Here is an 18,090-nt window from a genome sequence, read left to right as displayed (position 1 = left end):
GATTCCGTTTTCTTTAAAGTGGTTGTAAACCCTCACATATACCCATTCAAGTGATTGGGTTCAGGTGAAACACAAAGATGAAACAAATCCTCCTACGTTACGTGTGCCTGTTTATCTCCAGCCGTCTTTCCCCTACATCCATCCAAAGTGTAGAATTTACACAGGATCTTCCAGCTCTGAAAAGCAGGGGGCAGAGAGCTGAAGTTATATCAGAGGAGAGCTCTGAGAGCTGATTGGAGGAAAGGGACACACTCTCCTTCACACAGCATACAGGAACAGAACAGAGGCTGTCAATTGGCTGGAGTTCCCTCCCCTGTCACCATTTTTTTCTTGGTGTCAGGAAAACCTGTCAGAAGTGACTCATGCTGATAGCAGAGGAATAAAGCAGCAGACAGAAATGACACTTAGTGCTCTAGATTGAAACAAGTACACACTATAGAGGATAAGGCTTTGTTCTTATTCCATGTCTGAAGTTTACAATCTCTTTAAAGAATAATGATTTTGTTTAATACAATCACAGAAAAGAATGTCATACACTAGCAGTCAGGGGACAAAACGCATGTCAAACAATAGGTCCCTAAGCAGGTAAACCAGCCTTTCCACCCCAAATGAACTACTGAAATACATTTTCAGGTGACAGGGAACCCCTTCTAAAATGAATTCAGCAGGAGGTCAGTAGAAACAGTGCCTGTTACAGTGGTGATTACAGACCACTAAAAAATATCACTAGTGTCCTGCCGTTTACTATACCAAGTAGCTTTGGCCCCAGATTTATACTCGCACCATCAGATAGGAGGTCAATCAAGCAACAGGTTAAGTAACCCCTATCAGCCTCTGGAGGAACCCTGGTTGAGAATGGATGATCTACACTCTTGATCAAAGACATAGAATAAAGCAAGCCAAGTCAAAATGCTGTAAAATATGGGACCCTTTGTATGATTGTTGACACAACGCAAGTGATTTGTTGAAGGTGACCTTTGGCTATAGAGGAGGAAAGCACAGACACGTGTTTGAACTTCATATTTTCAAGGGTTTGCCGCTGTGTGGTCATGAAACAGAAGATAAAGCAGCCTTTCTAAACCCTTTTTATCCGAGATAGTTTTAAGGTTTTGGGGAACACCTAGATTAAACCAATTTATAAAGGGTCAGTGGCAAAAATGCCTCTTACATTGGTGGTCAGTAGGAAGAATGCCACACTTACAGAGAGCTAAAATATAACTACTATCATGCTGATAGCTTTGACTAACAATGTTGGTTCTGAAAGTATGGAGGCACCATCGACTAGGAGGTCAACCAGCCACAGGTTAGGGAAGCCCTGGCAACCTATGGAGGAACCCTGGTTGTAAATGTGTGATCTACACCCTTGATCAAAGACATAGTATAATACAAACCAAATCCACAGGGTGTTAATATGTAGGACCCTTCCAGCATCTTGGTCATGTAGTCATGGAAGAGAAGATAGAGCTGCCTTTTCCAAGGTTTCGGGAAACCCTTAAACCAATTCATCAGGGTTCAATGGCAAAAATGGTTCTTACATTGGTGGTCAGTAGGAAGAATGCCACTCTTACAAAAGTTAAAAAGATAATTGGTGTCATGTTGCTGGCTTTGCCAAGTGGTATTGACCCTGAAACTATGGAAGCACCATCAAATTGGAGGTCAATTAGCCATGGCTGAAGAAACCTCTAGCAACCACTCGAGGAACCTTGGTTGAGAATGTCTGAGGCAGAAGTTAATTATAGAATAAAAGAGAGCAATAAGGGAAGAAAGGAAAGGTAAGTAACAGACGAAAAAGAAAGAGACAGGGATTGCGCATCTGGGTCAAGGGGGCATGCCTCCCCCTAGTGTCCAAGCATGGTACAATAGCTCATGAAATAATGTGGAGTACCCAAGAAAACAAACTAGATGGTCCGGGTGGATTACCTATTAAGCCATCAATCCCTCGTGTTGCGTTGTAGGTGGGTCATTTCAGCATTCCCCTCTTTCATCACTGGGACAAAGGTTGACTTCCAATGTCTTGGAATGAACATTCCAGGCAGCCAAGAGGAAAACACAAAGGAAGCCCTTCTTAGTTGCAGAGATGGGTCCGGGAAATATAGGAAGTCAGCAATTGTGGGAGACACCGAGGTAATTTTAATGTTTGTATGGGGCAAGTCTCATAACCAATCAGGGCCATGGGCTCTAACAATGGCTCAGTCTTAAAAACTCTGGGGTAGATTTACTAAAACGGGTACACTCAGAATCTGGTGCAGCTGTGCATGGTAGCCAATCAACTTCTAACCTCAACTTGTTCAATTAAGCTTTGGCAAAAAAAAACCCGGACGTTGATTTGATTCTATTAAGAGTTGCACCAGATTTTGCACTCTCCAGCTTTAGTAAATAACCCCCAATGAATGTTCCAGGGTTTCAATTTCCCAGTGAAAACTTCTCCTAGTGTGCACATGCAATTCCAACTGTCACATCACAGAATCTAGCCATAAACATCTGCAAAGTTTAATTAAAGCAAATGTCAGAGGTTAAAGCAGTGTTTGCTGCAGCCTCTCACCCTGTGACACGCTACAAAGTTACAATGTTGCAGTCTGATCACTGGAGGAGAGGTGACCGAGGAAATGTTTCCTCCTACCTGCGGCACACTGATGACATCATATCCGCCTAGGCAAAGTCACTGTCTCAAGGATGCCTTTTTTTTTTTAATGATACAAAGTGGAGCTTTTCTGAAAAGCTAAAACTGTTGCTGTATATTGCGAGATCAGGAAGTTATTCAGGCAGACTTAACATTGCTGAGAGATGCACTTTAAAATTCTAGATAACAGCTTTGGCTATCACGGCCATAACCAAGCTTGGTGTTTTTGATGTAAACCATCGGATCCCACCGTAAAAGGGACCAGGGGGCTGCGTACATCCACCTTAATCCTCGTTCGGCTTCATCAGAGCCCTTTTTGATTTGTTTTTTCAGGCTGAGATCACCTGTTCCCAGCCAGAAACCTTCTGACCTTGCAGTCATTAATATTAAGAGCAGTCAGTGTGCTAATAGTTAAAAGTAATCTTTTTTACCCCGATTATCACAGAAGGCAAAGTCCATTCTCAGCCTATCTCTGTATCAATATTGTTGGTTCCCGGTGACACCAACACTCTAACAAATACAGTCCCCCGTAATCTAATCTCTCATCGCAGGCCGCCATCTGATTGGCTGACGCCAGCCAGCTGGTCTGCGCATTATCAGACTATTTCCTATCAGTGGGATCATTAAGTAAATGTTGCAGGTAACTGGGGCTGTTTGTCTGATAAAAGGCCTTCTGAAATGAAATCATAACAGCTTTAGAACTATTAGTGGGGAGAGGTCACCAGAGGCTCATCGCAGTAATGATGACGTCCACAAACCCCACCAGCCAGGGGGCGCTGAGGGGAGGTCTGAGCAACTCCTTAGACAATAGGTCAGTGTTGTAACAACTATATAGATCAATATTAATCAAATGCTATGAGACACACAAACAAGGGATGGGGAGGCTGCAATGACACATTCAGCCACTAGGGGGCAATCCTCCCTGATAGTTTTTTTTTGTTTTCTTTTCTTTTATTGGCTTTGACTTTTTATTGCACGTTTTTATCTTATACAACCATGCAAATACTGAACTAAACATAATCATAGTAATCAATTCCTGTTTGTAAGAAAAAGTTGCCTAACTGATAGAAAATAATAATATATATTAAATATCATACACACACACACATTGCAGTTGTATCAACTATGGAACATGCATGCTATAGATATACATGGGCATTCAGATATACAGACACAAAGCAAAACCAAGACAAGTATTGACCTTATAGGGCTTTGGAGTAGATCATTGATTGTCTCACTGTCACCAACTCTAGGGTACCAGAATGTGGGATTCTGGCAGGCTCAGTGATTCACTCTAGGCCAAGGGTCTCCAAACTTTCTAAGCGAAGGGCCAGTTTACTGTCCTTCGGGCTTTAGGGTGGCCAGTGGGAGTAGAGATCATCCTCAGCATCAGTGTCAAAACACATTATATCCCATCATTGATTTTAGAGGGAGGAATAGTGCTCCATTATTGGTGTCAGTTGGAGGAATAAAAACTTATTGATGGTGTCAGAGGGAGGAATGGTGACTCATCATTAGTGTCAGTGAGAGGAATGGTACCCCATCATTGGTGTCAGTTGGAGGAATAAAGCTCTATTAATTGTGTCAATGGGAGGAATGCTGCCTCCTGATTGGTGGCAGTGAGAGCAATGGTACCCCATCATTGGTGTTAATTGAAGGAATAAAGCTCTATTAATGGTGTCAATGGGAGGAATGGTGCCCCATAGCTGGTGTCAGTGAGAGGAACAGTACCCAATTATTGGTGTCAGTTGGAGAAATAAAGACTCATTGATGGTGTCAGTGGGAGGAATGGTGCCCCATCATTGGTGTCAGTTGGAGAAATAAAGCCCCATTGATGGTGTCAGTGGGAGGAATGGCATCTCACCATTGGTGTCAGTTGAAGGAATAAAGCCCCATTTATGGTGTCAGTGAGAGGAATGATACTCCATCATTGTGCGTTGGAGGAATAATGCACCAGGGGCCCAATAAAGGCAAGCAAAGGGCCGTAGTTTGGAGACCACTGCTCTAGAGTATTGAATGTGGGATTCCGTGAGTCTTAAGCAGTCCAAAGACTGAACCGATTCCTCCATCTGCACAACCAATGTGGATGGGGGAATGATCCCCGCTGAGCTATTGCATTCTGTCAGTGGGGAGACTTCCCTGCCATCAGAATACACTAATCATTGCTGCTGGTTATAAATTGCAATGCTGATCAAGCGGAAAAAATGTGAAAGGACAGTTGTACAAAAGTTGATCAGTAGATCGACTTCTATACAATAAGCCTGCCCATAAATGGATTGAAAAATTCGACCAGTCCATGCTGAAACGGCCAAATGTCAAACCATGTATAGCCAAGCTTTACAGCTAATTAATACCAATGAGTTAGTAGATTCACTTGAGGGCACAGTGTGCAATTCTTGGAGTCTAAAATTCACTCTAAAATAACAGAGAGTGGGATTATGACAGGCTCCGAGATTCACTGTAGGGTACCAAAGTGTAGGATTCTAGCAAGCATTGACATCTACTACTCTAGGGTACTGCAGTGTGGGATTTGGGAGGCTCTGAGATTCACTCTAGGGTACTGGAGTGTGGGATTCTAGCAGGCTCAGAGATTTACTCCAGGGTACTGGAGTGTGGGATTCTAGCAGGCTCAGAGATTTACTCCAGGGTACTGGAGTGTGGGATTCTAGCAGGTTTAGAGATTTACTCCAGGGTACTGGAGTGTGGGATTCTAGCAGGCTCAGAGATTTACCCCAGGGTACTGGAGTGTGGGATTCCGGCAGGCTCAAATGTTTATTCTGAGTAACAGAATGTAAGATTCTAGGAATCTCAGAGGTCCACTCTAAGGGTACCAGAGTGTGAGATTCTCTCGATTTTCACTCTAGGGTACTGGACAGTGAGATTCTTAGAGTTGCAGCGATTTGAACTCGGGTAAGAGTGTGGGATTCTGGTAGGATCCGACATTAAGCAGGCTCAAAGATTTACTCTGGGGTACCAGTGTGTGGGATATTGGGAGTCTCAGAGATTCACCCTAGCGTACCGTAGTGTGGAATTCTGGAACTCTCGACAAATTACTTTGGGGTAGTTGAAAACTGTCTTCTGCGAGTTTCCACCAAGGTACCAGAGTGGGATTCTAGAACTAAGATTAAGTCCAGGGTATTGGAGCATGGTTTTCTGTGAGTTTCAGGTTCACTCCGATTATGTGTGGGGGTTCTAGCAGGCTCAGAGGTTTACTCTGGGTGCTGGAATGCAAGACTCTGGGAGTCTCAGAGATTCACTCTAAGGTACCAAAGTATGGAATTTCTAAGTTTTATTCTAGTGTATCGGAGAGTGAGATTCTTGGGAGTCTCAGCGATTCATTCTGGGGAAATGGAGATTCTGGAAGGATCTGACATTTACTCAAGGGTACACAAGTGTGGGACTTTAGCAAATTTGGAGATTCACTCTGGAGTACTAGAGTGTGGAATTCTGGGAGTCTTAGAGACTGGCTATAGTGTACCGGAGTGTGGGATTCTGGAACTCTCTAGGAATCACTATGGGGTACTGGAGGGCGGGATTCTGTGAGTTGCATAGATCACCTCTAGGATATTGGAGTATGGGATCCTTGCAGGCACACGGATTCCCTCTAGGGTGCCAGAGTGAAAGAGTCAGATCTCTTTACTAACAATGTGGGATTCTGGAATTCTTGTTGAGCTTTCCAATAGGTTTCAAGGGGGCAAGATCCTGGGAAACTTCTTCACTGTGGTTGCCACGGCCCTTTAAATGTATTTTTATTTTTGGCTGCCCTAGCCCTCTTCGGTGACAATCTAACAAACCCAGTGATGACAGCCGGCTTACAGAGCTACCACCTCCTGCCTCCAACTGAGAGAATCTCAATTTCTGAATGTTACTTTTTCTAATTATACTGAAATTTCTAGGAATCGGAGGAGTAGGAATGTGATCTGGTGTACGGAGATGGCACCCCTTCCTCGCAGCAATGCAGGAGTTAATAACGAAGAGGTAATTGCCCGGGAGATTCCCAGGAGTCTTGTTTTCAGGGGCTGCCACTGGTTCACTGGAGAGATTCTCATTCCTGAAAAAAAACTCCGGAATTCTCTATCAGGTAATTAACCGGCCGGCCACAGGGAAACAATGTGAACAGGTAGAGAACTAACAGCCCAATTACCGAGCCTGAGCGACATGAATGGAGCTCGGATCGTGCTGGGCCCAGCGCCAGGAAGAGTCGGCTATAGGGGCAACCCCATCGCACTTACCATGGCATAGGTTTGCGTTGTAGGCTAAAGAGGCCCTATCATAAGTTAAAAACCAAGTGAGAAGCATCAGATGAAAGCAGTCCTTCAACTCCTTGGCTGCATATTGTTAATGCCCTGTATAGTCTTTAAGGTATTTTATTTACAAAGCTCTGGCAGATCCTACATATCGGTATCTTCACCAGAGGAGCTAACACTCTAATGTCACCCCAGAGTTAAACACTATTATACTTTTGGATAGATCTGCCATCTACTGAAGTACAGAGAACACTGAGCCAGTCACATCAGTCTCTGCACCAGAGGAGCTTACACTCTATTGTCCCCCCACAGTATTATTACCATTAAACATTTATATAGCTCTGACATATATCATAGTGCAGTACAAAGAATACTGAGCCAGTCCCATCAGTCTCTGTGCCAGAGGAGCTTACACTCTAATGTCCCCCCACAATCACACATTATTATTAGTATACATTTATACATACACTCTAATGTCCCAAACTATTATACATTTAAATAGCTCCAACATGTACCATAGTGCTGTACAGAGAACACGGAACCAGTCACATCAATCTCTGTACCAGAAGAGCTTACACTCAAATATCCTCCAGTCACACACTATATATTTTTTTAATATAGCTCTGACATATACCGCAGTGCTGTACAGAGAACACAGAGCCAGTCACATCAGTCTCCGCACCAGAGGAGCTTACGCTCTAATTTCCTAAACTATTATACTTTTATATAGCTCTGACATATGCCATAGTGCTGTACAGAGAACACCAAGCAAGACACATCAGTCTCTGTACCAGAGGAGCTTACACTCTAATGTGCCACACTGTATAGCTCTGACATATACTGCAGTGCTGTACAGAGACCACTGAGTCAGCCACATTAGTCTCTACACCAGATGAGCTTACGCTCTAATGTCCATGTACATACAAGAACTTGAGGCAATTTTGGGAAGCTAATTAGCTTACCCGTATACCACATGTATTAGCAGAACATACAAACTCCATGCATCTATTGTCCCTGGTAAGAATTGATACCTCAACCCCAGTGCTGGACATTCAGCCTCCATGCTGCTATGATATCCGGTAAGGTAACAACATATTACAAAAAGTAATTTAAAATTTTTTTTTAAATTGCATTTCAGGTTTTCTGGACGACCCTGTGATCGTTTCCAGACGCTCGTGTGTGAAGACACCTGCTGTTATTTGATGTACTATTTCTTCCACCCCTGCAGGGGGGAGAGCAGAAGTAGATGGAGGGCAGGCGTTTGTGCCGGTTGCGATAAGGACCCACGTTACATCAATCGGTGGAAAACCGGTCTGGCTGTGATCACATTGCCACAGCTCACACTTATTGATTTTTTTTTGACACAGCACAAACTGAAATGTTTATCAGTAATGAACTGTGACCTGCGCTAATCGCTATGATAGCTCGCCACCCCTAGAGAAACTCCGCCACAAACGCATTATGCAAAATGTTGCCCGCTGATTAAAAAAAAAAAAAAAAAAAAAAAAACACATGATGAATCCTATAGATTTTATACGCTCTGCTTATTGTGGGAATCGAATTTTGATAAGTGAAGCAGTGGCAGATCCCGCTCACAGATATTGACAACATTGGTCCCCAAATTATGCAGAAATGAAGAGGGGTGACGTGAATGTTCTATGTGTACCCCCATGTTAGGCTGAGAGAGGCTCAGGACTCCTCTCGGGTCATACTGGGCAGGAATTCGGCTGACTGTAATGAAGCCTTTCCCCCGGTCTATCCCCTCTGCCCCACCCCGCTGATATTATAAAGCAGGGATATGCAATTAGCGGACCTCCAGCTGTTGCTAAACTACAAGTTCCATCATGCCTCTGCCTCTGGCTGTCCTGCTTGTGGCTCTAAGTGTCTTGCTATGCCTCATTGGAATTGTAGTTCTGCAACAGCTGGAGGTCCGCTAATTGCATATCCCTGTTATAAAGCAAACCTGTCACGGAATACGGTTTATCCTCAAACTCAAGTTAAATAAAAAATAAATTGACACGGAAGACACTGCTGACTAGGAATAAGCTATATCGCTTAATTCTGCTGAATTTGTTTATTTATTGTACAAGATAAAGAATAATTATAAATATATATATATATATATATATATATATTATTTTTTATATATTATCCTAATTTTTTATTGTGTGATTCATTTTTTTTATGTTACTTTTTTTTTTTTTATTTCATTCTTAATTGTATTTTTTTGTAAAAAAAAAAAAAAAGTTAATATATATATACAGTGGTGTGAAAAAGTGTTTGCCCCCTTCCTCATTTCCTGTTCCTTTGCATGTTTGTCACACTTAAGTGTTTCGGAACATCAAACCAATTTAAACAATAGTCAAGGACAACACAAGTAAACACAAAATGCAATTTGTAAATGAAGGTGTTTATTATTAAAGGTGAAAAAAAATCCAAACCATCATGGCCCTGTGTGAAAAAGTGATTGCCCCCCTTGTTAAAACATACTATAACTGTGGTTGTCCACACCTGAGTTCAATTTCTCTAGCCACACCCAGGCCTGATTATTGCCACACCTGTTCACAATCAAGGCATCACTTAAATAGGAGCTGCTTGACACAGTAAGGTCCACCAGAAGATCCTTAAAAGCTACACATCATGCCGAGATCCAAAGAAATTCAGGAACAATTGAGAAAGAAAGTAATTGAGATCTATCAGTCTGGAAAGGGTTATAAAGCCATTTCCAAAGCTTTGGGAATCCAGCGAACCACAGTGAGAGCCATTATCCACAAATGGCGAAGACATGGAACAGTGGTGAACCTTCCCAGGAGTGGCCGGCCGCCCAAAATTACCCCAAGAGCGCAGCGACGACTCATCCAAGAGGTCACAAAAGACCCCACAACAACGTCCAAGGAACTGCAGGCCTCACTTGCCTCAGTTAAGGTCAGCGTTCATGCCTCCACCATCAGGAAAAGACTGGGCAAAAATGGCCTGCATGGCAGAGTTCCAAGGAGAAAACCACTGCTGAGCAAAAAGAACATCAAAGCTCGTCTCAATTTCTCCACAACACATCTTGATGATCCCCAAGACTTTTGGGACAACATTCTGTGGACCGATGAGACAAAAGTGGAACTCTTTGGAAGGTGTGTGTCCAAGTATATCTGGCGTAGAAGGAACACTGCATTTCATAAAAAGAACATTATACCAACCGTAAAATATGGTGGTGGTAGTGTGATGGTCTGGGGCTGTTTTGCTGCTTCAGGACCTGGAAGACTTGCCATGATAAAAGGAACTATGAATTCTGCTGTCTACCAAGAGATCCTGAAGGAGAATGTCCGACCATCTGTTCTTGTACTCAAGCTGAAACGAACTTGGGTTCTGCAGCAGGACAATGATCCTAAACACACCAGGAAGTCCACCACCGAATGGCTGAAGAAAAACAAAATGAAGACTTTGGAGTGGCCTAGCCAAAGTCCTGACCTGAATCCTATTGAGATGTTGTGGTATGACCTTAAAAAGGCCGTTCATGCTCGAAAACCCTCTAATGTAACTGAATTAGGACAATTCTGCAAAGATGAGTGGGCCAAAATTCCTCCAGGACGCTGTAAAAGCCTCATTGCACGTTATAGCAAATGCTTGGTTGCAGTTGTTGCTGCTAAGGGTGGCCCAACCAGTTATTAGGTTTAGGGGGCAATCACTTTTTCACACAGGGCCATGATGGTTTGGATTTTTTTTCACCTTTAATAATAAACACCTTCATTTACAAATTGCATTTTGTGTTTACTTGTGTTGTCCTTGACTATTGTTTAAATTGGTTTGATGTTCCGAAACACTTAAGTGTGACAAACATGCAAAGGAACAGGAAATGAGGAAGGGGGCAAACACTTTTTCACACCACTGTATATATATATATATATATATATATATATATATACAAAAAATACAATTAAGAATAAAATTTAAAAAAAGATAACATTAAAGAAAAAATAATCACACAATAAAATTTTTTAGATAATATATAAAAAAAATAATCTAGATATTAAGCGATATAGCTTATTCCTAGTCAGCAGTGACTGGGTCTGTTTCTTTCGTGACAATTTTTTTTGTAAATGTATTTTAATGGGGATTTTATGTGATAGACCAACACAAAGTGGCACATACAGGCATACCCCACTTTTAAGTACACAATGGGGTTGAATGAACTTTCCAGCTTTAGTAAATAAACCCCATTTTTTCTATTGAAAAAGCCCATGGCGTGCAAACACACCCAAAAAACTTCCACCCGGTGCATAAAAAAAGTGCACACACATAAAGAGTGAAACACTAAAAAGTGCAGACGGGTGCCTGATGTCCTCCAAAAGAAGGACCATACCCTGATCCCCCGGGGCGTTAGGCTCCAGACGGGGACTGAGGTACCAGACTCAACAAGTGGTCCCCGGACGAAACCGGAAGACCTCCTTTCCCCGGGAGGACTGCCGAAACAGAACCTCCTAGGTACTTGGTACTATGGGGGTTTCCCCGAAGGTAGGCCCCCCTCATGGAGATTGGACCAAGCCAGAAGGCCTATGTCCGCTCTCCCACAAGACGTTCAGGATTGGTCCGAGGACCGACACCCTACTAATCAAAACGTGAAGTGACAAACAGTGACAAAACACACACAAATAAAATAAATAAAAAGTGAGGAAGGGATAGTGGAGAGGAGAGTGAAAAGTGGCCATTGTGCAATACAATGACCAGGCCCTCCGGCCAGGAATCAAAAATTCCTCTGGTCCTAGCCAAAAGGCCGGGCCCTAGAGGCAGGTGTAAAAAAAGCATGTAATGGTGACGTGACCTAGGTGCCAGAATCAAAGTGCGGACGCACAGTGAGTAAGGCACCCCTGGACTGCCACTCCAGGGGCACATCACCATGGGCTTTCCAACAAAAGCATCCCCGACAGCCCAGCCCAGACCACGACAGCCCCCACCACAGCCAGAAAGGCATGGAGATCAGCGAGCTTAGTGAGACCCTTTGCCATCAGGTCAAACCCTCACTCCCGTCACTCCTACCTAATTATATTTGAAAGGTACAGGCCGCCCCCCTGCTGGAACAGGAGAGCTAAGCGTTCCCTCCCGAAAAACTGACTGGGGCTAAAGCTGCCACAATCCAAGCCGGTCTGCCAGGGTCCCCTCCCCTGGCGCCGACCAGTGGTTCTCCGCCCCCATCAGAAGGCTTCCCAAACCGGCTACAAACCAGTCCAGGTCACCTTTACACCAACAGGCTTTGCACAGCTACCGCCACCCCTGCTCCACCTCGCCGTAGAACAGGGACGGTAAACAAGCGCCACCTATTGGCAACTGATAAGAACAGATACTACACTTGATCTTAGCCAAAAGGCCGAGAAAATAAACCCCATTGTGTACTTAAAAGTGGGGTATGCCTGTAATTGTGAAGTGGAAGAAAAATGATCATCATGAAGGTCAAGGAAGACACCAGACAGGTCAGGTATAAAGATATGGAGAAGTTCCAAGCAGGGTTAGGTTATAAAAAAATCTCAAGCTTTGAACATCTCACGGAGCTCTGTTCAATCCATCATCCGAAAATAGAAAGAGTATGGCACAACCGCAAACCTACCAAGACATTGCCGTCCACCTAAACTGACCGCCGGGCAAGAAGAGAGGAATCGAAGATCAGATTAATCAGAGAAGCAGCCAAGAGGCCCATAGTAACTCTGGAGGAGCTGCAGAGATCCACAGCTCAGGTGGGAGAATCTGTCCACAGGACAACTATTAGTCGTCTCTCTACAAATCTGACCTTTATGGAAGAGTGACAAGAAGAAGACATTGGTGAAAGAAAGCCATAAGAAGTCGCGTTTGCATTTTGTGAGAAGCCATTTGGGGGACACAGCAAACATGGAGGACACAGCAAACATGGAGGACACAGCAAACATGGAGGACACAGCAAACATGTGGAAGAAGGTGCTCTGGTCAGAGGAGACCAAAATTGAACTTTTTGGCCTAAAAGCAAAACGCTATGTGTGGCGGAAAACTAACATATCTTTCCATTTTTGTCCTATTCCTTGTTACTTTAGGCATTTTACTTTTTTTCACATTAATAAAGGGGGTGGGGGGGATTATTTACAAAAAAATAAAAACAAAAGAATAAAAAGAAAATGACTAAAATAATAAAAAGGGTACACAAAAATGTATTTGTCTTTCTTATTTTTTTTGTGTATTTTATTGTTAAGTGTTTAGGTTGTTATATTTGTTATGTGAAGAAAGAGACCTGCCAAATAAAATGCATAATCGAACTAAGGGTAAAAACACAAATACATCTTTGAACACGTTTTTTTTTTCTATTTTATTTTATTTTTTTACCTTTCTAAAGGTTAAAATTTAAAAATTAAATTTTTTTTATGGTTATGTTTTTATTTTCTTAAAAAAAAAAGCACAAACACCTTGCAAAGCTATATTGATGAAATGTATCTTTTGCTGTATAGGAATTTGATATGGATAGAATGGATGGAAGGCAGAAATGGGCCCCCTGTAGTGGTGGAAGCATGGCCTGGGCTGGCAGAGTCCCCGGTGACAGCGAGGACTTGTGTGCAGGAAGCAGAGGAGATAGCGGGGGGGGGGGCCAGGCCGTCCAAGGATAGCGCGACTCGTATTCCCAGGAAACCGTGGCGGGAGAAGGAAGCGCAGTGCTGAACGATTAGCTCCTCGCCAGATACGATGAGCCGTCCTGATATCCCCGACCGGAAAGTGGGAACCACATTGGCTGATGTCACCACCGTGCCCGATATGGACTTCACATTGTCATGGATGGCCGTCATAGGAATGACAGTGGGGGATGGGATGGGGGGGGGGGGGGGGGGTACTGAAATTCTCTCAACACTCGGATGACAAACTGGTCAAATGAGCATCTCTGATTAAAGAGAACCTGTCACTGCTCAGATCCTGATCACACCTCTGCACCGAAAAAAAATAATCCTGCTTGCTGCATCTTAGATGCGTGCTTTATACAGTTCAAAGGTTCTCCTATTTCACCGCACACTGTGAGCTTCTCACAATTGGAAGCTTCAACAATTCAGATAGAGACAGCCTCATTTTCTAAATGGAAAACATCTATCATCATCTAAATCTTTCCTCCCCAGCCTGCCTGTCTCTGGCCCACCCCGTTCATTCATTGGATTTCAGTGCTTTCAATCACAGTGGCTTAGCATCACATGTGGGCGTTACCTATGCAAATACAGCCTGCCTAGGAACGCCCACTCCTCCACACTGACACCCACCAATCAAGGCATATTGATATTTGCATAACTCCTCCCACTGCTTGCATCAACACTGGGAGCGCTTGAGAGGAGTACTGAGGCCGGGTGATGTGATGTTTTCAGGTAACTATGAACCCTTTGCTGGCTCCTCCCCCACCCCAGCCATGATCTGCCTACATTGCATAGAGAAGCGCAGAGATCCAGTGATGACGTCACTGGATGTAAAATAAGGTATGTAATGAAAATGGAAAGAAGGGTAACAAAAAAAATGTATTTCTTAAAATTGAAAAAAATAAAATAAAAAAGGGACATCTGGGGAAGGAGGAGCGACAGGCAGATTTGGTTATAAAAGGGCATTGGGAAGTTGTGTCATTACATAAGATGGAAATGTTCAGCCACCAGTCACACAGGTTCAGCGCCCCCACCTCCTCTGTCCTCATTGGCTGTCTAGCTGTGATTGACAGCAGCGAGAGCCAATGTCTCAGCCAATGAGCATCAGCAGATGCTCTCATGCACATCGCTGGATTGAGAAGGAGCTCAGGTATGTATTAGGGAGGCTGGAGGGACCTGCTGCACACAGATGGTTTTATACATAGAATGCATGAAGGTAAAAAAAACCTTCAGACTTTAGAACCACTTTAAAGCTGAATTGTGGCCAGCAGCTAAATACACAGAAGAAATGCGTTGAGGAGAGAAGTTTTTTACCTGTGGGAGGTTTGGTATTTCTGTCCATCCAAGCCAAGAATTCCACAGGGCTACCACACAGCACAGTCCTGGCTGGCAGGGCAGGAGATCTAATGTTTTCTGCAGTTTCCCTTTCACTTATAGGTCATTTCCCCACCTCCATCTTGTGACTATACGGTGAAATGAGAAGCAGCACACCAATAAACTAATTTCTCTGCTCTCTCCTGCAATCAACATGTTCCACGTTCACGCATGAGCACTGCAGCACAACTGATTGTCTGCCTGTGCTGCTTCTTCCTCCCCATCTAAGCCCTGCTGTACATAGATTACAAGAGATAGATACCAGGTCCCATTCAGGTACTGCTTGCAAAAAATACATTTAATGACCTATAAATTAATTCAAAAAGCTGCTTTACTACCCGCCTGGAGTTCAGTTTTTAAAGGGGGTTGCAAATGTTTGTGTTTTTTCACCTTAATGCATCCGATGAGCTGGCTCTCTGCAAGGGGGTTCTCGGCTGTTGATTGGATACATTGATAGCACCGCAGCCATTGGCTCCTGCTGCTGTCAATTAAATCCAATGACGCCGCCGGGGGGGGGGCCGAGTCCTGCATTTGGCATCTATGGACGCCGAATGCAGGACTCGGGCGTGCCCACAAGGTAACCCCCTGGGAGGGAGCTTCTCCTAGGGGGTTATCTGATGTGGGGAGGAGCCGGGACAGCCGCCGAGGGACCCCAGAAGACGAGGTTTGGGGTCACTCTGTGCAAAACGAGCTGCATAGTGGAGGCAAGTATAATTTTTTTTTTTTTTAAATAACAAACAAAATGACCTTTAGTGTCACTTTAAGCCATTCCAATGTATGTTCAATCTCTGGACATTTTTACTGCAGGGTCCTGGGTTTAGTAACACTTTAATCTTTTATCATTAATGATATGATGATGTTATCAGTTTGCTGCAGTGAGGAAAAAGCATTTCCTCAGTCTCCTCTCCCCCAGTGATCAGACTGTACATAGTAGAAAGTCACAAGGCGATGCCGGGGAACATTGTGTGACAATCCTCTTTTGATATACAGTATATATTACACATCAGGCAGCTGAGGTTCTCCTTTAAACTCTTCCTTCCCCTTTTCTTTAGGATAGGGAGTGTTAATCTAAAACAAATATTTCTATCTGCCGTCAAAGCAAGTTCCACTCTCACCCGATAAAGAGAAAATAGCTTGAATTATTTTCACCGCCCACACATACCAAAAAAGTCGCCTTATCAGCGCCATCTCTCCCTCCCCTGTCCATCAGAACGCGCTGTGCTGTCGAGATGAGGACTTCTGGGTCCACTGATAGCGAAACCTTGAGGTTTTCACCCAAACTCCCGGCCTTAGGAGATTAGGGAGCGAGGAGCACTGGAGGAGATAAACATTAACCGAAACAACTTTTCATCACTTTTAATGAAGGAGCTTTGAAATTAAACTGAAATAAAAAACAACATGGAGGGCTTTGATAGAGTGGACCAGGAAGGGCGAGGGAGGGGGATGTGACCATTACTGGCCGAAATTCCACCCCCCCCCCCCCGTCCCACCCGTTGCATTTTTAATCGCCAGATAACTGGGCTGAGAAATATGTGATTGGAGTATTGTACATCTGTGCGGGTCGTTGGGGCGCGCTGACCTGGCTCGAGGTCCGTAGTCAAAACTAAGAAGGCGATGCGGAATCAGACGATAAGACATCGCGGGCAGCAATCTCATTCAGCGCAAAACGTTTAAAGCGGAACTCCGGGATAATTAATATGACAGTCATGTGCATTCTTCTTGAATCTTGGTGTGCAGGAGCTTCCTATAATAAAGACCACTCACTGCTGCTCTCCCTCCTTGTGCAGGGTGACTGGTCTTGTCGCCGCCCCCTTCTGTAGTTTTCTGTAGTGGGTGGAGCCTGCTGGGGCCCTCCCACAGCTCTGCTCTCTGTACAGGCGATATCAACACCAATTTTTTAAGGCAATATCTGGGTTTGCTAAGACATTGGGGTCACACAAAAATAATTAATATTCTTTGTGGCTTCCAAAGAATATATTTCAATTAAGTTTTTTGTGCCCGGCGCTCAGCTTTAAACAGTCAGGTTTTCTTATTTCCCATATAACGAAGCTCTGAGGGGCGGAGCGAAATGCGTTGAGCCTGGCCGAAGTCCGGGCTGAGGTTGCTACTTACCAATGCACCTGGGATGACCTGGATGTGAGGTCATAGGGATACCTTCCTTCATACTCAGGTTTTCTTATTCCCCATCATCAACCTGCCGCACACACTGGGAATTCCAACTCAGGAGAGGCGTGTGCACTGCAGACTTAGGATTTAAGAGTACCTGTCATGGGCTCTGCCACTGCCGGCCTCCTGAAACTGCTAGCTGTCTGGTACTTCAATAGCTAAAAGTCACAGCCCTGGAACAAGCATGCAGAAACAGGGTTCCTTACTTCTATAAATTGTTCTTCTTTTTAAAACTTAACTCCAGTTATTTTTTATATTGTTTTAACACAAAATGGGCCACTAATGTACCCTATGGTACTTAAAAATCCCACATGACCCAAATTTTTTCTAACACAACTCAGTCATGAGCAATGCAGCTGCATTTCCTTAGCGCCATTCAAAATGAATGGGACCGCAACGCACAGTATGTTATGTGTTACCATGTGTTAGAAGTGTGCATGCACTTTTAAATAACATTTTTCTCATTTGAGCCTGTGACCCCATTGGGGAGATTTTCTGACACTCCCTCTCCCGGTGACACCAGGCCCAGATGAAGAGAGAATAACTCAACTGAAACTTGGAAAGGTTTTAGATAGTCACCAAGGTCTCCTGGACAAGGATGGGGACCAAGCGCCAATTAGCAAATCTCACGGTTTCGAAAAACGTATATTATTTGCCAGGTGGACGACTACAAGTCTTTTTGTATATTTTTACCAACAGCAAATCTGGAGCTGTGTGCATACATATGTGTGGAGTGTGAGCTACTAGGCAATATCTTCCACTGCAAGGAAAGCAGACCACTGGTCATACTGGTGCAGATCAGCCATCTGTTCTCAGCTGGACTCAAAACAGAGGAAGAACAAAGCTTGTGAAAAAAAAAAAATTGTGGCAGTTGTGGGGGACGCCATACAACCACCCCACCAGTAGAGCAGACGCCATACAACCACCTCACAAGTAGAGAGGACGCCGGACAAACAACCTCACTAGTAGAAAGGATGCCATACAACCACCTCACCAGTAAAGAGGACCCAATACAACCTCACCAGTAAAGAGGACGCCATACAACTACCTCAACAGTAGACAG

General features: G+C 43.9%; 1 protein-coding gene and 1 pseudogene across 2 annotated transcripts in view; both read right to left on the bottom strand.

Moving 5' to 3' along the window:
- ZFPM1 (zinc finger protein, FOG family member 1) overlaps positions 1-18,090 on the bottom strand; it is a 163,198-nt gene that overhangs the window by 28,726 nt on the left and 116,382 nt on the right. The window lies entirely within an intron of this gene.
- Positions 12,154-12,235, bottom strand: LOC143956027 (U2 spliceosomal RNA; annotated as a pseudogene).

Source organism: Lithobates pipiens, unplaced genomic scaffold (genome assembly GCF_037356315.1).
Source record: "Lithobates pipiens isolate NorthernLeopardFrog02 unplaced genomic scaffold, aLitPip1_a1.2 Scaffold_10, whole genome shotgun sequence".
Classification (NCBI taxonomy): Eukaryota; Metazoa; Chordata; class Amphibia; order Anura; family Ranidae; genus Lithobates; species Lithobates pipiens.
This window is presented reverse-complemented; position numbering and strand designations above follow the sequence as displayed.